Source organism: Maylandia zebra, linkage group LG20 (genome assembly GCF_041146795.1).
Source record: "Maylandia zebra isolate NMK-2024a linkage group LG20, Mzebra_GT3a, whole genome shotgun sequence".
Classification (NCBI taxonomy): domain Eukaryota; kingdom Metazoa; phylum Chordata; class Actinopteri; order Cichliformes; family Cichlidae; genus Maylandia; species Maylandia zebra.
This window is the reverse complement of record NC_135186.1, coordinates 13,964,722-13,990,218: the sequence shown is the minus strand read 5'-3', so window position 1 is coordinate 13,990,218 and position 25,497 is coordinate 13,964,722. Positions and strand designations below refer to the sequence as shown.

At 40.8% G+C, this 25,497-nt stretch overlaps 1 protein-coding gene across 2 annotated transcripts in view; it reads left to right on the top strand.

Annotated features, from left to right (window-relative positions):
* Window positions 1–11,893: 11,893 nt before the first annotated feature.
* The window catches only part of plxnb1a (plexin b1a), an 82,585-nt gene continuing 68,981 nt past the window's right edge, over window positions 11,894–25,497 (top strand). For both annotated transcript variants that reach the window (XM_012924356.3, XM_004570004.3), the window contains exon 1: window positions 11,894–12,219. The gene's annotated coding sequence lies outside the window, so the exon portion shown is untranslated. The remainder of the gene's footprint in view (window positions 12,220–25,497) is intronic.

Here is a 25,497-nt window from a genome sequence, read left to right as displayed (position 1 = left end):
TTATGTACTGGGGTATCAATGACCCCCACGCTGCCACAGCAGATTCTGTGCGTGGCCCCCAAGTGCTACGTTTTGTTTCCCGATCCCCTGACGAACCTATTAGAATCGCTCTGGGGCACTCTTCGACCCCAAATGATCGTTCTGTTTTTTTCATTTTCATTCACCTGTCTCTACTGAGGGTGGGGTACTTTGGGACCCCCGGGGTCTGGGGCTGCCCCGAAGGGGAGCACAAGGGTTAATACAACTCAGTGTTTATATAAGTAAAAATAAACTATGGGGGTGTCCAAATTCAGAGGCTGCATCCTCCTGAGGCCACATTTGTAGGCCGATTACGTCACAGCGATGCAACGAAGGCTGTCCAAATTCGTGGACTCCTCTAAATGCAGCCGACAAATGCGTCAGATTTGAAGGATGCGTTGGGTATGTCCATCGTGGCCCATCATATCCCACAATTCATAGCGTAGCCCAGCCGGCGGCAGCCACTTAGTTTTAATATTACTCTTATTACTCTTTCTGGGTCATAAAATAAACTTGTAAGATGTTTTCAATCTTACAAGAGAATGTAGCTGTGTAAACAAATATCTGCTCAGTTTATCAAGATATCACATATTTGCAAAAGTGCACTGACATTTTCAGAGACTGCTGTTACCCACCAGCTCGATAGCTAGCCGGGGGGTTCTCATTAGGTTTTCCTTCAACCCTCAGTTATGTATTGATGTATACACTGTGATGGAAACTTCATGGAAACAGCTGTTTAACAGCTGCACTGTAGTGATGTGTTGGTCGCAAACGAAATGGCTCTTAGGCTACGTTCACACTGCAGGCGAAAGCGCATCAAATTAGATTTTTTTTGACCCTATGCGACCCATATCCGATCATGGTATGACAGTGTGAACGGCACAAATCCGACATTTTCAAATCCGATCTGGGTCACTTTCGTATGTGGTACTGAATCCGATACATATCCGATGTTTCAGAAAATGACTGCTGTGTGAATGGTCAGGTCGCATCAAGTCCGTCTTTTATGTCACTGACACAAGACAGACGCCAATTATCAGCGCCAGAGAAGCGCCCGATAAGACATCGCGAACGCTTCCTGGCCATCCAGTGTAGATGTTAGTGAAACTGTTGGGAAGACAACGTGAACATATTATTTGTACTGTATAATCTGCAGATTCTGACAGAAATCTGCAACTATCCTTTGAAGCATGGCTACTCTCTAAAACAGCAATAAGGATAATTATTAGGTTATTTACATTATTATGCAAATAATAAACAAAATAATTTAAAGCAAAGATTGGGAAACGTAAAGTCCGAAGTCTTTATATTAAGGGCCATCAGTCAAACAATATTGTTTGCTCTGGGTCTGAACAGAGCGCGTTGTGTGTGACGTCTTCTTTTGCGCATGTGGGCCGCTTTGAGGGTTCACACTAGAGCGCGTTTGCTGTCGCATTTTATTTCTAGTGTGAACAAGCAGACAAAAACATCAGATTTGATCAAAAAATCGGAATTGAGCATTAAGACCTGCAGTGTGAACGCAGCCTTAGAGCCGACTCTTTGAAGTGAACGACATGAGCCAGCTCCTTATTGGGAGCCGTGGGGTTTTTTTTCTTTCTCTCACCCTCTGTCTCGCACTTTTTTTGCTTCACTCCGCACGCGAGCCTTGTGCTTTGCGCTGGGAAGCGGGGGGAGGGGTGGTACACTCGCAGTAGCACAGGAACAGAGCCGGAGCTAAAGAGAGAGGGAAAGAGAGCCAGGGACAACAACGTCACATTAGAAAGGTATAGTAATTATCCACAACTATTTTCAGTTGCGTATGATAAAAGATTTATTCATGCAGACCCATATGACAGAGAATGTGCATCTTCTTTTTGTTTTCATATTTGTTTATATTTATATTTAATTGTGTTGTGGTTTGCAGTGTTTTGTGTTGTTTCACTTTAAATTTGTTTAAAAGGAAAAAGCTGAAAATTTAAATAGTTAAAAGTTGAAATGTAAATAGTTGTTTTTTGTATTATATGACATATTTGTTACATTTTATTTGGAGTGAATAAATAAAAGTATATTTACGGTGGCCCCTAGAGACAAAGCATGTACAAACTCCAAAACACGTAAAAACTCTATAGCACGTACAAATCCCGAAGCACATAAAAACTCCAAGACGCGTACGAACTCCAAAACACGTAAAAGCTCCATAGCACGTACAAACCCCGAAGCACATACAAACTCCAAGACACGTACAAAACATAACAGAAGTGCTCCAGGATGCTAGAGGCAGTGTCGAGCTTTTGTTACCTAGTTGGCTACACAAGCCAGGAAGTACCAACGCCCAGATTTGGTGTGTGGTAGTAACAGGTAAATGAATTTTTTTTTAATTATTTGAATATATATGAGTGCCTGTGTATAAATACACAAACAATACACATATGCTTTCAATTGTGTAATTTAAGTGATCTAGGTAGCTCTGTTTTGGAAGTTCAGTTAACGTTAGAAATGTGCTTTGGAGTTTGTACATGCTTTGGAATTTCTTGTGCTTTTTGGAGTTTGTACGTGCTTTGTCTCTAGGTGCCACCGTATATATTTATATATAAACATATATAAATAAAACCACAGGGTTTTTTTACATCAGTAATTCCTTTCGTGCATAATTTTATATTGTTGTTAATAATAAATTAATTAAAGCAACAAAACAACTTCTGTTTATCTCATTATACTCACTGATCTGGACCTCTTCAGGTCCTGCGTTTGGTGCAGCAGTGCAGTTGGTTATACTAATGGCTTATCAAAGGTTGTTGTACGTGTAATTCTATTTTATGTATTTGGAAGCAGTAATTAGCAAATACCTTGGAAGTGTTTCACAGAGCTGTTGAATCTATCCATCAAAATGTTCTGACATCTTTAACACAAGCTGAAAATCTGAACCTTTTTCAGTGAGGATTCTTTCCATTACTGATATCAGGTCAGTGTAACTAATAAACTGACAGTTCTCGTAGGACAAAAACAGGGACATGTTGTCCTCTGGTCTGTGCGCTTCTCAAAATGGACCAATTTCATAAAAACTGGAGGAAGTGGGAGAGATTTGTTGAAGGTGCTAATGTGGGATGATGGGCAGTGGGTTATATAACCAGAGCTTAGCTTAGCTATGTTACTTAGTATTTTCACGCAACCACTGGAAGAAGGAAAGCTTGCTAAGGACGTGGCCACTGTTTTTAGAAGGCAGCTCTTAAAAGAGACTGGAAATACCCTTCCGAATATCACCAGGGGTGGACCGTAAAGTGCTCAGTGGACAGCAGTGTTGGGCAAGTTACTTTGAAAAAGTAATTAGTTAGAGTAACTAGTTACTTCTTCAAAAAAGTAACTCAGTTAGTAACTGAGTTACAATATTATAAAAGTATTTAATTACTAGGAAAGTAACTATTGTGTTACTTTAAAAAAAATGTTTAAATATGTAAAACAACTTGGATCCAGTCTTAATCAAAGTTACTAAAATAATAAAAAATAAATTACTAAACATACTTGAACATACTAAAACATATATGCAACTCTCTGTTATAAAACCAAATATATAATTGAAGTAAATAGGCACTTTACAGAAGGAACTAACAGTAAACATTAATATATATGTATACAAACTATTCAAATGTTACTGTGATAATATGACAAAACACCAATCAGATAATATTTTATAATTGTAGAGAGAAGTATTTTTTAAATTTGTCATAATTAATACAATAAAACACAACAGATGTGTCAGAACCTTTGATATTTATTGCACATAAACAGGCTGCAACTGGCTGTCAAATAAGCATTAAATTAAATTATGCTTTTTAAGCAATGTAGTGCAAATTAAATGAGCCGAACTGTAACAGCTTTAGAGAACTCTGGCTAAACAAGTATTTTCCTCCATGCAAAAGTAAATAGTTGAGGTGATTTCAATTTAACACAGAAAAAATACACTGTATAATAAAACTAAAAATTTTTATAAGGTATAAAAATGTAAACAGATAATACAAAGTTTCAACTCCATGGCCATTTAAAATCTATTTGAAGTCAAACGTGCTGTTCTTGCAGTATAGGCATATTAGAGAGTACTGTTTTAATGTCCTCTGCGTTTTTAAAACATGGAGAATTCTTATTTGCCACATCCACGAACCCCTTACATCCATTCATCCTAGCCATTAAACCAGTGGTTGTATCTCAAAACAAGGAGCTTCTCAAATTTCTCATCAGAAAGTCTGTTCCTCTTTGGAGAGAAGATGAGCTTTCCCAAGCTAAACAGTCTTTCTACTGGTGCACTGGATGGCGTGGATGCATTGTATCTGAGTGAAATCCTGATTTGAAATAATCTATGACTTGACTTTCTGCAGTAGCAGAGGTGTCGTCCTCATCTTCAAAAGGGAAAAAAGTCATCCTCTGTGGCTGAGTCTGTGCTAAGTTGGCATGTTGGTGTGCTGGTACCTGCTCGCTGGTCTTGGTCAAGGACAAATTTCCGGCACTCTGCCAGCAGACTTGCCTTGGCCTTGTCCTTCCTTTCCTGTGTCCGCAGCCAACGTAGTTTGAACTTGGGCACAATCATAGCAGCCAAGAGAGCATCTTCACTTTCCAACACCTCTGAAAATCTTGTTTTGATTGCCTGAAAGTAAAGTATGTAAAGAATATATTATACAACCTATCTATACACATAGACACACACACCACATTATATATCATGTGGATCTTTAAAAATATATTGCATTTAACATTACATTTTTCATAATTGTTCTTTTTAAAGTACATGGTTTCTGTTCTTGCTTTACAGCAAAAGGTCTGATCTCTAGTCATACAACTCTAAAGCGTAGAATAAGATGTATAAACTAATAATATGCATTTTCCATCCATATGTATAAAATACAATTGATTAAAAATACAAGTTCTTACTGTGACAACTGCCTCTGGAAGATTTTCAATAATTTGCAGGCCACTGCTCAACTCCAGGGTCTTAAACATCAATGTATCCAGTGTGGGTAGGAGTATCCCATAAAAAGTGTTGTCTTCTCCCTGAAAAATGTCCAGTGCCACTGTAAGTGGCCTCATGACAGTGCAGTACTCCCTGATGAACTGATGTTCCCACTCTGTCATGGCTGTCAACCCAAACTTGGAGAAGATGGTGTTCAGCTCAACAAGCGAAATCTCACAGATTCGAGCCAGGGAATCATAAAACGAATTCCATCTTGTAGTGCTAGGAACTAGCAGTTTCTTTCCAATAATGCCATCCACTGTCTCTGCAGCCACTGTTGAACGGCTGGCCTTGTTCTATAACCCTGTGCACTTTGTGGTAGCGCTTCTATATACTGCCTTTGTTTCTGATTGTGAAAGTAGCCACTTGTCAACATCATTACAAGAAACAAGACTTAATGTGTGTGATGCACATCTCTGGTGTGGCGGCAGAGTGATCATCACACCTACATTTTCGTCGTTGTCATTATCATCACCAACACTGTTTTTTTAAGGCATCGTTCATGTTTGTAAAAGTTACCTCATCCTCATCATTCTCAGAGTCATCCTCCTCAACTGGCTGGTACTTTTTAAAGGCCTTGACAAAATTAGAGCCATTGTCCGTCACAGTTGATGTTATGTTGTTTTTACTGTGCCATTATGTTATTGCCATTGTGTATTATGTTTTGTTTGTTTGTTTTTTGCTTTTGTTTTTTTTTTTTTTTTTTTTGTCTATTTATGTGGATGACTGTCATAATTATAAAACATAATAATCAATAAAAATAAAGTATAAAAAAAAGAAAGGTGGTGGATTAGCCAATTGGTCATGATCAACTGTAGGCTGGATCAATTACAATACATCTGTATTGAGGGGAAAAGGAACACGATTCATCCCGTACTTCAGCTAGAATGGAAAAAAAAGACACAAAGCTGAAGTTATTCTGTGGCTTTGCTGCAATGCTGTTTCTTCTTCTCTCATTCTCTCCCCTCTCTCTCCTATTGCTACTTCAATCATGAAACTGATCGATGATCATCCGATCGTCTCTCTTGTTTGTTTATCGCCCACTTTGTGCCAGAAAAAGGAAACCAGCGGATGTTGTGCTAAACAACAGCAGCACGTTCAAGTTTGATCAGCTGTTGTTATAATTTATTTAATATTCCTTTCTAGTATCAGCTGATGTTTGCTGGAGTGACAGCTGTAAAAGCTGCTGCTCATGATATCGGTTTGGATATGTGGTGAGAGGGAAACATGAAGATGATACAAATCATACATATATACCAACAAGACAGTGTACAGCACTGTCACAACAGCGTTTGTTTTAGTTCAAAGGCTTTATGGTTTTTCCTATAATACCTGGTAGTGTAGTCGGACGATTTTTTGTCAGTTCAGCCTTATATATTATGTTTAACCCGAGTGACCACCCGGTCAGCTGGTGGGTAACAGGCATCTCCGAAAATGTTTAGAGCACTTGTGCAAATATGTGATGTCTTGATAAATTGAACAGATATTTGAAGTTTACACAGCACCATTCTCACATGAAAATATCTTAAAAGTTTATTTTGTGACCCAGAAAGAGTAATATTTCAAACTCTGCCACTCTGTGTTCCTCCGCCACTGCCTCGTTTGAGTTTTGGGTGAAATGGATTCTCGAATATTGCATTTCGTCATTTCGAGCTGATTGGAGACCAGAACAGCCAATCAGATTTTTTTACATCCAAGTCTGTGATTGGCTGGTTTTGTGGCACAAATATAACGGTGTATAGAAAGAGTTGAGCACGCACGGGCAGAAATGTTGAGAGTGCAAATACAAAAACTGAGCGAGAGGGGCTGCTTTTGTGTGTCTGTATGGATAATAGAAAACACTGAAATACATTTTTTGCATGCAGCAATGAATTTGTTCATTCAAATTTAGCTTTTCTTTGCTCAAAATAAATTTCTCCTCAAAATGCAACACTTGCAACTGCAATTTTTTTTTTACGTTCGCTCAGAATAGTGGCACAAAAATAACGGCATACAAATCCTGGACATGGAGGAATGGTGGTTTGAGCGTGGAGTCAAGGAGGCAATTTACGTGAAAAGGGAAAGACCATCTCTAAATCGAGGAGGGGGCCTAAGGGTACATCTTTCGCCATCTAAGGCTACGTCCACACTAGCCCAGATAGATTTGAAAACTGCGTTTTCATCTGAACAGTATAAACAGTATAACAGTATAAACAATGAGAGGTGGTGGATTGGCCAGATGCTGGCCGATGTGTAAAAATAAGTCAGTTGTTTGGTGGTGGCTATGGCGGAGCTTCCACAGAGGCCAGCAGGTGGATGAGGGAAGGGGAGGCAGGAGGAGGAGAGACACGAGGCAGCCGCCAGTCCGAGTGTCAGGTGAACTGAACTTCAGGTAAGAAGTTATGACCTGCAGTCTGTCTGGGTCAGATATAAACCAAGTTTAGGTGTCGTTTATTTTCGTTGTGCTGACTTTTTACAGTCAGTTACAATAACTCGTACTGCGTGCTAGCTAGCATGACAGAGTTTCTATACAGCTGGGTGGGTGCTATGTTACTGATAGTGAACTTTATTTTATTCATAAGGTTAGTTAGTAGAGTTGCCAATGGCTCCTTAAAAAATGGAATGGTCTCGTATTCAGAGAAAATATTATGCGTTTCGTATTGAGCTGAGAAGAGACGCAGTTTGTCCCGGACTTCAGCTACAATGAAAAAGACACAAAGCTGGAGTTATTCTGTCTTTGCTGCACAGCTGCCTCTTCTTCTCTCATCCGCTCCCCCTCCCTCTCCTGTTTCTACTTCAATCATGAAACTGATCAATGATCAGCTGATCGGCTTTTCTCTCTTGTTTGTTTATCGCCCACTTCGCGCCAGAAAGAGGAAACCAGCGGATGTCGCGGTAAACAACAGCAGCACCTTTAAGCTTGATCAGCTGTTGTTAGAATTTATTTAATATTCATTTCTAGTATCAGCTGATGTTTGCTGGAGCCACAGCTGTAAAAGCTGCTGGTCATGATGGTTTGTATATCTGGTGAGAGGGAAACATGAAGATGAAACCAGGAGATGTCCTTACTGAATCATCAGAGCTGAACAGGTGATGGAGAAACAGGTTTACCTTTTAGGTGACATGAATGAGTTGAAGGGAAGTTATGAACTGTTTCTGAGAGACAAATAACACCAGGATCCTTTTCTATGTAGCTGACAGCTGGTAACTGTGCAGGGGCGGATCTAGCAAAGTTTTGCCAGGGGGCCCAGGTAGGGTATTAACAGGGAAAGGGGGGCACAAAGAAATACTTTTCTTTCTTATTCTCATTTAAAATATCTAGCTTTTATTAAATAATTATCTGAATCTTGCGAACAAAGTTTTTATCTGACGTAAAATTTATAGAAATCATACATATACCAAAAAGACAGTGTACATCACTGTCACAACAGCGTTTGTTTTCATTCAAAGGCTTTATGGCTTTAATACCTGGTGGGCCAGTCTGCAGTGAAAATTAGTGATGGTAAATTTGATTCTTTTTACTGAATCGAGTTTTAATGAGTCACTCACCAAAGTGAATCAGGTTTTTTGAGTCATTTGATTCACTGAGTCAGTTGACCAGAGAGTGCAAAAAAAATGTACATTTTCACTCAAACTTAATTTGTTTCTCTTTTCATGTAAATCCTACTGCTAAGATGAATGATTCTAAAAAAAAAATCCAACTATTTTATAGAGCAAAAACATTTCTAAAATTAAGCAATTTCCTATAAAAATTGGTTAATAAACATTTATTTTGTTTATTTTTATTTTATTAGTATTTTCCTTAAATGTGTTAAATGTATATTTTCTCATCTAAATGTCCACTGAGCTGTGCGCCAGGGGGCGGTAATGCGCCTTAACATTGGTTGCCAACCAAGAAGAAGAAGAAGCTGTGAGCCAGGAGGGAGGGGTGAGTGAGTGAGTGAGTTTTTTAGTTTAACATTTATTTAAGTGCATTATACATAAAAATCTGATCACAGTGATTGTACAAGGTTTTAAAACATTTAGTCAACAAACAGTTTTGTGGAACTTAAAAACACTGCCCTGCATGTTAAAATACATCAAACACATCTAAATTTAGAAATGAATGAATTTAAAATACATTTTCCACATCTAGGAAGCAATTCTGAACACATAAATTGAGGCCACACACTTGAAATCTTAAGTGGTAGCTGTTTTAAACAGACATTTGATGAAGTAAATTTGGCCCCTTCCTTTTTAATGCATAAAATGTAAAATAAAAAATAAAAAACTCACATAGATAACATATGTGGCATGCATAAGACATAATATTTTACTTAACAATAGTCTTCTCTTGTAAATCTGTTTCTGACTACCACTGACTTTCACAGCAATTACTAGAGCAAATATTCACATTTGTTTATTTTATAGTGCAACGTTCAAAACAGCATTCCATAGAATTTAGTCTTGCTCAGCATTTGCCCCTGAAACTTGGCATCTTTTAGCCTGCACTAGTGCATCAATATCAGGCATCGTATCCTGAGTAGCAGCCAGTTTCAGAATCTCATTTAAGTGCTTATGTGTGAGCTTTGAGCGTAGCTTTATTTTATTAATGGTCATGAGTGAGAAAACTTGCTCACAAAGGTAGGTAGTCCCAAACATGGACAACATTTTTGCAGCCAGTGCTGTCAATTTAGGATAGCGTGGTAGGAGATACTTGTAAAATGTGTCCAAGCCCACAGAGGCAAATTTGTCCTTCAATTCTACATCACACTGCAAATCAATGATTTCAAGTTGCATGTCAACAGGCACATCAGAAGCTCTGACTGTGAATGGTGAGCGAAAAACTGCGAATTCTGTCTCGAGTTCGCTAAAGACCTGAAATCGTTTCTCAAATTCACTCAGCAACCCTGAAATCTTGTCTTTGTACTGTTTCACGTCAGGATTAACACTTGCTGCGCACACATCTCGGAGCAGGGTCTCCGCTTGCTATCTGCGTCTCCCATAACGTGAGCTTTAACTTGAATGCATGTATGCTGTCATAATACTGTGTTACAATTTTTTTGCGTCCCTGCAACATTCTGTTCAGATTATTCAAGTGCTCTGTAATATCAACCATAAATGCAAGGTCCTGCAGCCAAAGTGGGAACTGTAATTCCTTAACAGGTTTTCCTTTTTTCTCCATAAATTGTCCGATTTCCCCACGTAGATCAAAGAAGCGCACAGCACCTCTGCTTAACCACCTTACCTCACTGTGGTCTGGCAGACCATGGGTAATGTTACAGTCACTGAGAAGGCTGTCAAACTGACGATGATTGAGACCTCTGGCTCGGATGAAATTAACAGTTCGGACAACCACCTCCATGACGTGATCCATTTTTAAGGACTTGCAGCATAATGCCTCCTGATGCAAAATGCAATGAAATGTCCAAAAATCACCCCCTCCAGCAGTGTTCGTACAATATAAATATTATATTGTACGAACGTGATCCTATATTGTACGAACGTGATAATTATGTATATTGTAATAACGTGATATTATGTTGTTCAAACGTGAAAAGTATATTGTACAAACATGATAGTATATTGTACAAACAGGAAAAGTATCTTGTTAGAACAATAAACCTTTCACGTTATAACGTGATACACTTGTATTTTTCTTTTGCCTAGGTGGCAGCTCTACGCTTCCGTAGGACAGCTCCAGATTTGACCTCACACTTTTACTGCTTTTTTTTTTAAGACGTGTCAATAAAAAAAAATGTTCAGAATGGAATTTGTTCTTTTATGAAAATATCTCAGCACCAGAAACATTCAGGCACACGTCACACTTGGGAAGTAAAGCTGACCCTCTGCCAGCAGAGGGCAGTCACGCATCGTTGTGGTTGGTGCAGACAAGGAGGAGAGTCCCGGCTTTTGACGTCACTTCATTTTCATTCTGAAGGACTTCCAAACTAGACTTCACTGGAGATTTAAACAAACAAAAACAACCACAAAACTTCCTCAAAGATCCGTGACGACAGCTTTCTTCATCATGATCAGCTGCACCTTAGTGAACCCTTGTATGGTCACATACTGTTATCTAAACTAATAAGCACAGGGAATCCAGATAATGTGGAACTGTCAGAGAATATAAACTTTTCTCTCTGTATGTGGTCTGAGCAGGTTTGAATTACATCCGTGCTTCTGCGTGAAATCTGTCACCACGCTCCATGAACTTACACCCTGCTGTCAAGCCGCAGGAGAAGAGCAATACGTCTGATGTGGATTTTCAAAATAATCCTCTCATGTTATAGAGCCTTGATATAGAACACGGAAGTATGGATGAAGTTAAGATGGAGACAGAGAAAATAAGCAAGATAAAGTGTGTGTGTGTGTGTGCGCGCGCGCGTGTGAGAGAGAGCAAGAGTTTTGGATAATGTTAATTGAACTTACTAGGGCACTTTTGAATCATTTCCATATTCCATTTCCATATTCCACGAACGAATAACATTATGTTATTCACAGCCGACTGCAGAAAGCATTCACCATGGTGAATGTAAATACAAATATCTGTGATCCTCAAGACTTACACACCTTTTACTGACAACTATTACTTCTTATAATAACAGCAATTATTATTAGTTAGGCTCCAGGCCTTAAGAGGGTCATATGATGGGGTTTTTCTCTGTATGTATCATTGTAGTTTCTACCTTAGAATATAAAACGCCTTGAGGCGACAGTTGTTGTGATTTGGTGCTGTATAAATAAAACTGAATTCAAATGAATTGACTTGATGGACTCTTCTGACAACTAATTGAGGGATTTGTTAAATTTCGACAGAAGTAGAGATATTTTCTACTAATACTACTACAAATTACAATAAACAGTCGAGGCTTTTATTTTGTAGGCTAGACTATCATCCGGTCTCGGGGTACAGACTCGGAGATTGACGCTCACTCAGCCTCACGCAAAGCTGTTGAACCCGCTCAGCTGAGTAGAGGTCCCCGTCCTGCGGCCAAACAACAGACCGCTCCTGGTTCTGAGGGGAACACCCACCCACACCCACAAAACCCACCGGACAGGACTGGGACTTTCTTTCTACGTTCAGTTGTTTTTTTCTAAACTGCGCTGAGAAATCCTTTCTTTCTCTTTTTTCCTCCCCGTCTGAATCGCGAAGTAGAGGTTAACCCCATCAGATACTTTCTGCTTGTTAGCGTGGATGTGAGTCTCCGTTTCACTGCAGTCAGCACTATGGACGGCTGATTCACCAGCTTTACACCTAACAGGTAAGTTCAAGGCCGTCCTTGATTAAAATTGATTAAAAAAAACAACAACAAAAAACAAGCAGGAGTTGTGGCAAAAGAACCTCTTGTAAAATTAAGAATAATAGCCTGTTATTCTCATTCAGTTTTTCTTTGTTAAAGACAGAAACCTGCTTGGTGGCATAATGCGCATAATGTAATGTAAGTTTAATTCATATTAGATACTTGTTTGACATGGAAGGTGGGCCTGCTTTGTAATTTTGCAATATTGTGCTCACAGTTTGTTTGGATATAACAGAATTTGTCAGCGTAACGCACAGTCTCCGTGCCAGCTTACCCAGCACACTCAGACCAGACTGCTTTACAATGGACATAGAGCGGGGCCACCGTGCGCACTCTCTTTGTCAGCTGATGTAGGAATGTCCATGAGCTGTGCGAGCCCATGTCAAATGCCTTGCTCACCTGCTAACATTCTCCTGGACATACGCGGCGGCCTCTTTACTGCCTCGTTTAGAAAACAGAAATCATGCACTTTGTGTTCACTGAACTTGGACGGAGTTCACTGGCGTTTAGAGGCGTGAACATGGGCTCGCTCTCACTGTTGGGTAATGATTGTGGATGTTGTTTATGTCGCGTGTGGTGACGAGAAACATCTCACCAGCCTTTAGACAATGAGGAAGCTCACCCTAAGACAAAGACGTTTCTCTCATAGATTGATGTTCTTGAGTGCGGGGTGAATGCATGGTTTGGTTGAAATGGCTAAAAAAAGGGAAGCTTGACTTTAGCTCAACAGCTGGTTCTCCTGTTTTAAAACAGCTGTCAGATTTAATCCAGCAACATGAGAAACAGCTTAGAGATTGATTAAATCAAATCAGAGCCTCCAGAAAAACTCTCCTCTAAGTATCGTGAGAGGTCAGTGATGGAAAGCAGGTTTTCTTCCCATTTTTTTAAAGGGGTCAAATGTTTTGATAGGACAATTCATATGCATTTTTAATGGCTGCATAGCCCGGTCTTGAACCTTGCTTATGTAGGTCCTGTCATCCAGACACTTTTGGAATAGCTGGCCATCTGCTTGCTGATGGTCTGTTCCAAAGCACGATATCGCATTACCCACGATGGACTGTGGGGGATGAAAGAAAGTGCTTTTTATTGCTTTATCACTTTGTAGAAAAGTTACACTGTTCATAGATTTAAAGCCAGTTTGTCAGTTGTGCGATGTAAGCTGACTGTAGAGATGCTTGAATGAAAAGTTTGTAAAAGGGAATATAAAACTTTGTTTCTTTGAGGGTTTTTATCTTACAATATAAAGTGCCTTGATGTGATTACTGTTGTGAATTGGGACCATATAAATAGAATAAAACAAATGTAAATGTTCTTTGAAGAAATATACCAATATAGCTTATGGTTGCCAGTATTTGTTGGTATCAACATTTTTGCGTGATATCAGACACACTGATTGGATTGCCTATTGGCAAACAATATATTACCAATTATGGTGGCTAAGGTTTTTGTCACAGTGTCACAAAATAAGGTGTTGAAGACCTGAAAGATTGTAAATCTGTTTCTTTTTGTAATGAATATTAGAGCCAAACTGCTATAGACATTTGAGGACAATATCGATATTTGGACACTTATCAATATATCAACCGATAGTTTATTTTTAAGCTAATTTCCTTAGCATTTTGTTTTAAAATCTAAAATGTGTTATTTATTCACTTGTTTATGCATGTGTGGCATTCCAACTAACTGTTGTCCTTATTAGGGAGTTGCAGAGTAACTTCTGGTGGACAAACTATGCAGCATCAATACTCATATCATGGCTGAATGATGATTTTCCCTGTCTCTTCTTTGCTTTTAAAATCTTTATTTATTGGCTATTAAAAATGATGATATTGGTAAATCATCATATACCTAATATCACCTGATAACATTAGTCTGTAAGTAAATTGGTAGAGTTTTAATGAATCATTTTGGTTTGGAACCAGTCTCCTGGAGAGGGGCTGGACTCTGTCTCAGTCTCAGTCTGGACTTGCCCCTGGTGAGAGGCGGCGAGCTGGGGTGGGTATTTTAATATCCCCTCGGCTTGCTGCCGGTATGTTGGGGTTTTTCCCGGTGGATGACAAGGTTTGTTCCCTGCGCCTTAGGGTCGGGGAACGGTTCCTGACTGTCATCTGTGCTTATGCGCCGATTGGCAGTTCAGAGTACCCAGCCTTCTTAGAGTCCCGGGGGGGGGGGGGTGCTGGAAGGTGCTCCACCTGGAGACTCTGTTGTCCTGCTGGGAGACTTCAATGCTCACGTGGGTAACGACAGCGAGACCTGGAGGAGCGTGCTTGGGAGGAATGGCCTCCCTGATCTGAACCCAAGCGGTGTTTTGTTATTGGACTTCTGTGCAAATCACAGTTTGGCCATAGCGAACACCTTGTTTGAACATAAGAGTGTCCATAAGTGCACGTGGCACCAGGACGCTCTAGGCCGCAGGTCGATGATCGAGATCGATTTTGTAATTGTATCACCAGACCTGCGACCATATGTTCTGGACACTCGGGTAAAGAGAGGGGCTGAGCTGTCAACTGATCACCACCTGGTGGTGAGTTGGGTCAGGTGGCGGGGGAGGACGCTGGACAGACCCGGTACACCTAAACGCGTAGTGAGGGTGTGCTGGGAACGTCTAGCAGAGGCCCCAGTCCACGAGATCTTCAGCGCACACCTCCAGCAGAGCTTCAACAGCATTCCGAGGGAGACTGGGGACATTGAGTCCGAATGGACCATGTTCAGCGTCTCCATTGCCGGAGCTGCTGCATTGAGCTGCGGCCGCAAGGTGGTTGGTAATCCCCAAACCAAATGGTGGACACCAGAGGTGAAGGGAGCCACCAGGCTGAAGAAGGAGTCCTATCGGGCTTGGTTAGCCTGTGGGACTCTGGAGTCAGCCGACAGGTATCGACAGGCCAAGCGGAATGCGGCTCGGGCAGTGGCTGAAGCTAAAACTCGGTGTGGGAGGAGTTCGGAGAGGCTATGGAAAAAGACTTTCGGACTGCCTCGAAGAGATTCTGGCAAACCGTCAGGCGTCTCAGGAGGGGAAAGCGGTGCTTTACCTGCACTGTGTATAGTGCTGGCGGAGCGCTGCTGACGTTGACTGAGAAAATTGTCAGGCGGTGGAAGGAATACTTCGAGGACCTCCTGAATCCCACTGACATGTCTTCCGAGGAGGAAGCAGAGTCTGGGGATGAGGGGAATGACCCACCAATTTCCGGGGGCGAGGTCACTGAGGCAGTTAAACAACCCCTTGGTGGCAGAGCCCCTGGTGTTCATGAGGTCCGCCCCGAGTTCCTGAAAGCTCTGGATGTTGTAGGGCTGTCCTGGTTGACACGCCTCTACAATGTTGCGTGGAGATCAGGGGCAGTACCCCTGGACTGGCAGACCGGGGTGGTGGTCCCCATCTTTAAGAAGGGAGACCGGAGGGTGTGTTCCAACTACAAGGGGATCACACTCCTCAGCCTCCCTGGGAAAGTCTATGCCAGGGTGCTGGAAAGGAGAGTTCATCCGCTAGTCGAACCTCGGATACAGGAGGAACAATGCGGTTTTCGTCCTGGTCGCAGCCAAGTGGCGGAGGGCTTTCGCTTTGGTGGCCTCAGAATCTCATCTCTGATTTTTGCGGATGATGTTCTGTTGGCTTCATCGGGTGAAGGCCTCCAGCTCGCACTGGAACGGTTCGCAGCCGAGTGTGAAGCAGCGGGAATGAGGATCAGCACCTCCAAATTTGAGGCCATGGTTCTCAGCCGGAAAAGGGTGGAGTGCCCACTCCGGGTCGGGGATGAGTTCCTGCCCCAAGTGGAGGAGTTCAAGTATCTCGGGGTCTTGTTCGCGAGTGATGGGAGAAGGGAGCCGGAGATTGACAGACGGATTGGGGCTGCGGCTGCAGTGATGCGGACGCTGCACCGGTCCGTCGTGGTGAAGAGGGAGCTGAGTGTAAAAGCGAAGCTCTCAATTTACCGGTCAATCTACGTCCCTACCCTCACCTATGGCCACGAGCTGTGGGTAGAGACCGAAAGAACGAGATCGCGGATACAAGCGGCAGAAATAAGCTTCCTCTGAACGGTGGCTGGCCTCTCCCTTAGAGATAGGGTGAGAAGTTCGGCCATCCGGGAGGGGCTCAGAGTAGAGCTGCTGCTCCTCCGCATGGAAAGGAGCCAGCTGAGGTGGTTCGGGCATCTGACAAGGATGCCTCCTGGGCGCCTCCTGGGTGAGGTGTTCCGGGCATGTCCCACTGGGAGGAGGCCCCGGGGCAGACCCAGGACACACTGGAGAGATTATATCTCTCGGCTGGCCTGGGAATGCCTTGGTGTTCCCCCGGATAAGCTGGAGGAGGTGGCTGGGGAGAGGGAGGTCTGGGCTTCTCTGCTTAGGCTGCTGCCCCTGCGACCCGGCCTCGGATAAAGCAGATGAAGATGGATGGATGGATGGATTTTGGTTTTACCTAACACTAAAAGTGGAATAAAAACAACCAAAAGAAAATGGCGTTGTTGTTCATAGGTTTTTCTAAATACTGGTAGCCAAACTTTAACAGTCAGTGCATCCATGATCCGTATACTGCTGTACTGCCTTGAGCTGTAGCTAGTATAACCTAGCAAACATTTTAGCTTGAATTAGCTAATGAGAACTTGCATATATTCATATATTGTCTTCATTTTTAGCGACATCTTTCTTGTCTTTATCAAGGTCCACAGTAGTAATAAGTTGTGTATTCAGTCTGTTTAATGTATTGTAATTTTCTGAACTAACTTAAAAGTTGGAATCGACATTAGCTCATGTTTTTTGTTAGCTTTAAATATTAGTCTATTTTACTTTACTGTTTCAAGTGTTTCTGATGTATGACTGACAATAGATAGTGAATCTATCTGGAAGGCTGAATCTATAGATAGTGAATCTATTGTCTATCTATTACACACACAGAGAGATCCAAAAGTAAAAAAAAAAGAAATACATACAGTGGACATTCAAAAATATGGGAGTTTAAAAATTATAGTAAAAAGTGAATGATAATAGAAAGCCAGAATGGTTAAAATAACATTTAAGGATTTATATGCTTTCAACTAACACACATTAATTTAGTTCTGTTTATCACTTACAACCTTTTGTTAAATTTTGTTAGGCTTCAGACTCCATACAGCAAGAAATCTTCTGGGTCACACCCAAAACAGTATCGCAGGGCGGCTGCCATTTCTACATGGAGAGCTTTTGAAATCAAACTGTGGCTCATTATGCTCATTATATGTGGCATACAGCTAGCATTTAGGTTTCTTCCGGAGCCCAAACCTCTCAGACACACGGAGAGGAATGGGTCGAAGGCCACTTCAGCTGCAGCTGGTCATTGAAAAAGTGATGCTGCTCAAACCACCGCTTTCTAGCCCTTTCTGTGAGTCACAGAAGCAGGACTGCTCAGCACGCATGCAGCAAGGACAGGGCTTTTTGATTTATAGGTATCAAGTGTTGACTGCACTGTAGGTTAAGTAGTTTGCCTTTAAACAGTGAGAAAAGTGGAAATGAGTGGGAACAGTAAACGGAGTGCTTTTTCCTTTTGAAATCAGAAGCCTCCCCAGCAGGCCGTCTCATCCATAACCTTCTCGGGTGTCACATACCGTAGTAGGATGTGAGATATATTTTTAGCAGCATTTTTAGTAACACAGGCATCGGTTGCTAATCATAAAAACAGGAAAGGATGTGATCCCTTGCTGAGTTTTGATGAGCGCTTGTTAATGAGTAACTGTGTTGTTAAGTTGTTAGGTGATTTCAAGGCACTTGTTTGCTTAATCATAATCAGAAACATGAACTGGCATGGAAAGAAATGAGAGAGCAAACAGCCTATCCAAGTAGGTGCATCAGTGTTTGAGAGGGGGACAATGTGCACACCAGATTCTGATGATAGAAGTATTAGGGCGTTCCCCATATCGGTCACTGCAACAGCTGGTGGTCCCTTATGGTACATTCTTCTGAGTGTGTGTGTGTTTGTGGTAGTAGGGTGTGGGAGTGGAGACTCTGCAGAGAACACTTGCTGGGGCACCACTGTGGCCACAGGCATCCCTAGGAAGATAAAGGAAACTAAAAGGCATTGTTCAAGCTCTCGGCCTGTATTTTCTTCTCTCCTCTAACTCCAAGCTGCTTCTTTTATCGGTTTTCCAAGCTTAGTTAAGACAACTCACATTTGGTTGACCCTGCTTCAGATACGCTTGCTATCTCCTGGCTAGATTGGATCTTAGGCCTCAGTAAGCCCTCGCGGGAGTTGGCTGACAGTCAGATTGGCAGCCTAATAAATACTCCTTTTCATTAGGAGCAAGCTTTCATTCACTGTACTTAAATGGAAACCCCCTTTCAATTCCCCCATCCTATTGACCATACAGGATTTACAATAGAGGCGCAGGGCGTTTGTCAAGAAAAGCGCGCGAACACACGCACGCACGCACGCACGCACACACACACACACACACACACACACGTGTCACATACTGAATCTTGATTCATATCTTTGGTTCCGCTGGAAGGGTGCAATATAATTCAGCCTGAACTCTTCTTGGTAGAATCAGTTAACTAAGCAGATGGATGGGGGTGCCCAGATAACCACCAATCCACAGATAAGGTTTCTTTTCTTGGCGGTGTTAGGAAGTGGAAAGCTCGTTACTCATTGTCTACAACACCTTATCTAACAATTTATCTCCTATGATTTAGAACATGCCCCTTGGAAATTGTAGGAAAGATATTTTTTTAGTGGGAAATCTGACAGGTTTGTAGAAATTTGAATTAGATTGACTCAAAAAGTACAATTTCATTGTACTTTTGTTCTGAGGAACTCCACAAAGAAAAGTAGTAATATTCTAGAATAATTTAGAGAAATTTCAAAGGCAGACTTCTTGTTTTGTAGTGCTTGACTGACAGTGTCCTAAAAATGTTTCTGCAGTGTGGTGTACAATACCTGGTATTTCATTTGAGTTTAGAAGAAAGCATAATGCGTCCTATGTGGTTGCCCCTTAATTTGATTGAAGATGTGTTACTGCCCAGGTGTTAAGAATATTTACCACACTTACCTTTTTGTTCATGGACAGGAAACGGCATTTTTTATACAAATAAAATAATCTCACAATGAGTGTAGATGTGACAGTAACTTCTATTACTAATAATGTTTATTTTACAAAACTTTCCATTGAGCAAGCTACTTACCTCATCGCAGAATAATGCTGGCGGATAAAGGAGTGCCTCTTGTTCTCTTTGTTGTGTTAGCAGCTCTTTCCTAGCTGATATTTTATGAACACATTAGTAGTTTTTATCTTGCTGTCCGCCCTTTTTTTCTTTTTTCTTATCAACTTTTAATTGGGTTTTTTATTTTCCATAACTAAATTATTCATCTTCTCCCTTTGTTCTTTGGATTGCTTATCACACTTGCACATGAAGCTGGAAAGCTTGAATATTATACTGATGTTTTCTTGGGGGGGTTGATATTTCCGTAATTTTGGCCTGTAGGTGTTTGTGTACCGTGGCTGAATTGTAACTTTAATATTGCTCTCCCTTTCTGCCGGGCAGCTTCGTCTGAGAAGACGATGTTCAGAATGAAGTATCAAAATTTGGATTAAAAAAAATTCAATATCCGGAATAGCATAGAATCCCTAGCTAATACAACAATAAGGTCAACATTAATCCTCATTCATGTAATCCTTTTTGAAAAGGTAATCTTCTTACAATAGGTCCAAAGAAGGCATGCCTTATTAAACCCAGAGGGTGTGGCTTTTATTGTTCTGAAGCAGCCCTCAGCCGTAGGACAGTTGTGCATGTGCCACTATCCACCAGTGCCCTGCCTCAGCCACATCCCTGGTCCCTTTACCAAGCTCCCTGGAGAGCCTCAGCTCTGGCTGCAGCTCATGCTCTAGACAAAACCCTAAACCCCCAGCTGCCCCATTCTGTATTACTGCTTTAGGCCCCTAACTCTCCCTCTTCACTACAGAGTTACAATACATATAAGGCACTCTTGCTGAATTGGGTTAATTAATTACAACAGCTAAAAGGAAATGACATCTTGATCTTGTTCATGTCAAAACCCAGAAGCCTTCAGAAGAAATGTCACTAATAAGCATAATTTATATTCTGCGTTGAAGGTTGAAATGACTCTGCTGTAAGAACTCGATCTGCATCCCCCTCAAATGCCATTTTAGGGACTGTTCAAACAGCATCTGTTTGCTGTACATAATGCAACCATTTTTATTGGATTTCAGATTTGACTTTCCGCTCTTTTCCAGTTCTTTGTAGAGGCTTGTGTCTGAGACATCACTGATGACGTTGGATCTGCTGATGGTAATCAGGGGTCTGACTGATTGCTGAGCCTAGTCCTTGGTGGCACTAAAGAGAGTTGTGTACATATTTGAGTCCATGCTGCCTAAACTTTTAGACAGTTACATGTATGTCCAGTTGCTGCAAAGCTGGAAACATAAACCCTCTTCCCACTAAACTGTTGTCCCTGAAATCCAGCCCTAGGCATCTGGGCAGTTGCCTTTGGACCCAGTAGAGTTATGCTAGTGATGTGGCTGACTCACAGGTGGAGCATTCCTTTTTTATAAGACATGCCTAAGCTGCTTGAGCTCTTTGGTATACTGGCAACTGCCATTTAATGCCATGGGTGTTATCAGTGTTTCACAGTTAGTTCTCAAGATCAGGCTTGAATTAATGACTGCTAGTAACAATTGAAAATCACCAGTGGTCAATGAATGATCAATATAATTTGCACAAATGTCAAGATAACATTGTGAGAATTGGCTGATCAAACACACCCAACTCAGCTGCTTCACTCTGCTGTCAGTTGAGCTAATGGATTACTTGTTTGTATATTTGAAAAGTAAGGTCCAGAGGCTTAGTCAGCTTTGCTTTCTTCATTGTCTGCAGGGGTCCGCTGTTACTCGGCTGTTTGTCTAATCCTCAGGTTTATCAGCAGTGAAAGGGATTTTTAGAGTGTCAGTCTAGATGTCAACAGACAGTAGATGGATTCAATCCCCTTAGGCTACTCAAGAGAGGGGATGAGGGCAGAGCTGTAACTGTCCAAGGCTATTGATCATCAGTAAACCATACTGCTGCCATTTACTTTGTCCGTGTTAAACAGTCACTGGTATTAATGAGGTTATTTGAGCAATAGCTCTTTGGATTTGAAAAAGTTGAATTTAGTTTAGACCCTACTGAAAATGCAACTCGCTACTTAACTGCTTCCTTAATTGGATAATATTTACATTTGCTGCTCTCGATTATTCTTTCACTTTCAAATCAGCTCACTTGGCACTTTTCATGGTGGATAAAACTAAAATCCTCTTATGCTTCCTCCTGATTAATGAGAAACTGGGGGAAAGTTATAAAAAGTTGAAGAGTAAACCATAAAACCTCAAGGAACGATCAGCATGAAGTCCACTTCAAACGGAGCGTAGGGAAGATAAAGCTGGCCTTTGCTAATTTAAAAACAAATCACAAACCACATGAAAGTTTTGATTGATGTTTGGACAGTCGCATGTGACAATGAGCCTTCCAGATTACATGTATGCTAACAGGATGTCAGAAAAGTCAAGGATATGGAAGGGCTGCGGTCTGTGGTCTGAAATAACTTAAAACTTGCAATAATGTTCCTGCAAACATTAGGTTAGCAACCATAGCTAGTTGTCTTGGTATTATCGTGTTGATGTACCTCACAGTCCCATCCTTCATAAACCAAACAATGCAGGACTTGAACCCTGTTGAATATATTGTTTTCCAAGTTATATTTTTTTCTCAATAGTCTGTTGGAAGTAATTGGCTTCACTTCTGCTTTTCTAATGAATGCAAACATCTGGGTAGCCTACTTCTGTGATTGCCATTGCTTTTTTGTACAGAAGTTACTTGATTTCCTGTGCAGCACGGATTCAACAGTTACATGCACAACTGACCTGACAGCTAATCTGCAAATTCTGGCTAGAATTTTTTAATCTGTCTGACGAGTAAATTCAGAAAGCTATGTTCTACAATCAATTAACTTAGTTTCTTTGCGTTGGTTGTATGTTTTATTTAGTTGTGCAATAAATGCTGGCCTTCCAATTATGCTTAAACAGTAACTCAGCAGGAAATGCTGATCTCATTCTATGTGAGATTTCTCTGGAAGGCTGGTATTGAACCTGAAAAGTGGCTTTAAATTACCCTGTTCTCTAGCTCATGGGAACTGACAGATAGATGCTTTTCTGCCAGACTGTTCCGAGCGTTTGAGTGGCTGCTCACTCAATGTTATATTAGATGAGGAGACGAGCAGAATGGTATAATTTAGTAAAGGATCTTGGCCTTGTGGGCGGAGTGTAGCAGAGAAAAACTGGGATTTGGTGTGTGCTTACTCCAAATGCAGCAGCTGCAGCAGAAAGAGGAGGAAATCATTTAGATGGTTTGTTTGACCGGTTCGACCGTGGCAGTCCACTAGTCTGCCGCATTTCTATGATCCAGTTGGCAGTCAGCCATAATCAAAACATGCCTTCTTATTAACATAAAGCCAAGGCTGTTGATATAAGGAAGCTAGAACCCTAGTGGAAATTGTATTTTTTCCTTGATTTGTGTATGTTCATGTCTAGGTCAGTGCTGAAGTTATGCACTGTAATAATCCTATAGTCAAATCCATTTTGAATTGGCTGAGATTTTTGTCTCCTTTCCCCCCTGCTATGGTAGATGCTACGTTTCACTTTAAAAACGCAGCTGGTTTTTAGAATCACTGAATTTAAAAAGTCATAATACATTTTTTTTTCTACCAATTTTATTTTATGTTTGAAAAAGAACTAAAGAAACTAAACTCCTGAACCCCTTTGTGCAGGTTTTAGAAAATATAGGCCCTAAAAGGAAGGGCCCATATGTCACGCAAGGACTATAAAGTAAAGTGAGAAATGGTCTGCTTAGGGAGTAAAGCTCCTACTGCTATACTGCTTCACTTAGTTAACATTTGTCCCTCTCCTCACCCCCAACCGGCCGCAGCAGATGGCTGCCCCTCGCTGTGCCTGTTTCTGCCCGAGGTTTCTTCCTGTTAAAAGGGAGTTCTTCCTTTCCACTGTCTGAGAAAACCCTAATAATCAGATGTCCTCCTATAAGCAAGGATTCAAAGGGGGTCAGCTGATTGTAGGGTCTTTACTATATAAATCGCATGTAGGTTATTTAGCACTATATAAATAAAACTGAATTAAATTTGACATGTGGCTGCTGTTATACATTTCTGGTTAACAGTGGCTGCAAGGTGTAGTGGTTTACACATTCACCTAAAAAGTAAAAGAACCCTGGTTTGATATCAGAAGGAAACACAGATCTCTTTGGGGTTGTGTCAGGAAGGGCATCTGGCATTAAAAACCGCCAAATCAAATACATGGAGCTACCTGCTGTGGCAAGCACTTGTGATTAAGCTTTAGTTGAGTCATAATTTGCTCCACGACACGTCACAGCATAGTGAATAATGCCTGCCAAAGCAAACTTTATAATTTGCTTCATTTACGTGATCAAAAGCCCCAAACTTTCCAACTTGCATTGGCTGATTTTGCATGATTATTTTTTTTCTTGTCTTGTGATAGTAAACCCTTTGAGGTCTAAGCCAACTCTAACCGTAACCATAGCCTAGCCGCAGACTTTGTTTGGGAAGTTTGTGAATTGTTTTGATGTTTGTCAGAATTATGTTTTCTTCTCTTCTTGCACAGAAGAAAAGAGGATGATAAGTGCATTAATCATATAGCAGTCATACACAATTTAAGTACCAAAAAATAAATTATTTGTAGCAGGATAAAACAGTATCAGTGTTATTTTCCTATCAGTCACTTCTGCACGGTTAAGATCTCAGTGGGTTCTTGAGTCATGGTTCATTAATAGATGGTGATCAACAATAACTCTTGTATGTATAATGGATAAAATATACATTGGGTTATTTATTTATTTATTGGCATGGAGTGTGGAAGTGTAATTTCCTGTTGCAGGAAACTAGTATATGGATGCTCTCGGCTATGTTTACTTAATATTTATGTAACAGAACAAGTGATGTGGCAGTGGGGAGGCTAACCAAAGTGAGCACAGTGTGTCTGGGTGTAGTCGGGGAGTATAGATTTTCATAGTGGTTACAGCATAGTCGACCACACAGTAAGTGAACAGGAGGAAATGATCCAAACACAGTAACTGGATCTTTATAGACACCTGAATGTTTGACAGCTTGATGTGCACCTCTGTAGTTCTGTCACACTCCGGGCTCACCTGCTCTGTTGGTCACAGCAAACTAGGTATTTGGAAAATAGCACAGTGTAAGAAAATGACTTATTTTCCCAACATGAACGAGTAAATCTGTTTTGTTGTACGATTCACAGGCTGTTGGTGCGAAGGAAGTGAAACTGATATAAAGATTTTTGCACAGCAATTCAACCGAAAGCAAGTGTCTCTATTGTGGGACTGTTTTCACTTCAGAAAAATGAATTTCATGTTCAGCAGTAGATTGAAGTAGTGACGCATTTTTATATAAAGATTCTTACCACACCGGAAAATATAGAATGAGAATAGGTAATAGTTTAAGAAGACTTCTTTTTATATAAAAATAGTCAATTAATTTAACAATTAATAGGTGTGTTTGTGATATCTGAGGATTCACATAACTTAGTAACTCTAAACAAGGGAGTCACTAAAGCAAAAAGTTATTATTTGAGAGATAAGAGGATAGGCTAACCTTAGAGATTTAAAAAAAAAAAAAAAGAGCTTCACCTGCACATAGTGGGTTTTTTTCTTTTCTTTTTCTTGGCCAAGTTATTTAACGTGAATGAATTTGCAACTTAAATGTTGCCTGTTAACCAAGGTCGCTAGCATTACCTGATAACTCCAGCCTCTTTCCCAAATATAGTAACTTGTAGTTCCAAAAAACTAACATGGTGGTAAAACATTAATGTTGAGGGTTCAGAATACACAGAATACCAGTGGGTGACTGTGTCCATCGTGTACAGTATGAGTCTTGGAAAAAGGAAGCTGCTTTTGAATCTCATGTCTGTGTGTTGGAGGTTTAAGTACACAGCAACACAACAATGTACCAAAGTATTGACATAAAACAATTTGAATTTATTACAGGCAGAAACATAACATAACAAATACAACATAACAGACATAATATAATACATAAAAGAAAATACTGCAGCAAAGTTACATGTCGGTGTAACAGTAGATGTACATACTGGAGTTGACAGAAACATACCAGCACCCTTATTTTTGCACCTCACCTACCTTTGCACCTTCCCTTTGGATGACATCAGGCTAGCTGTTTTT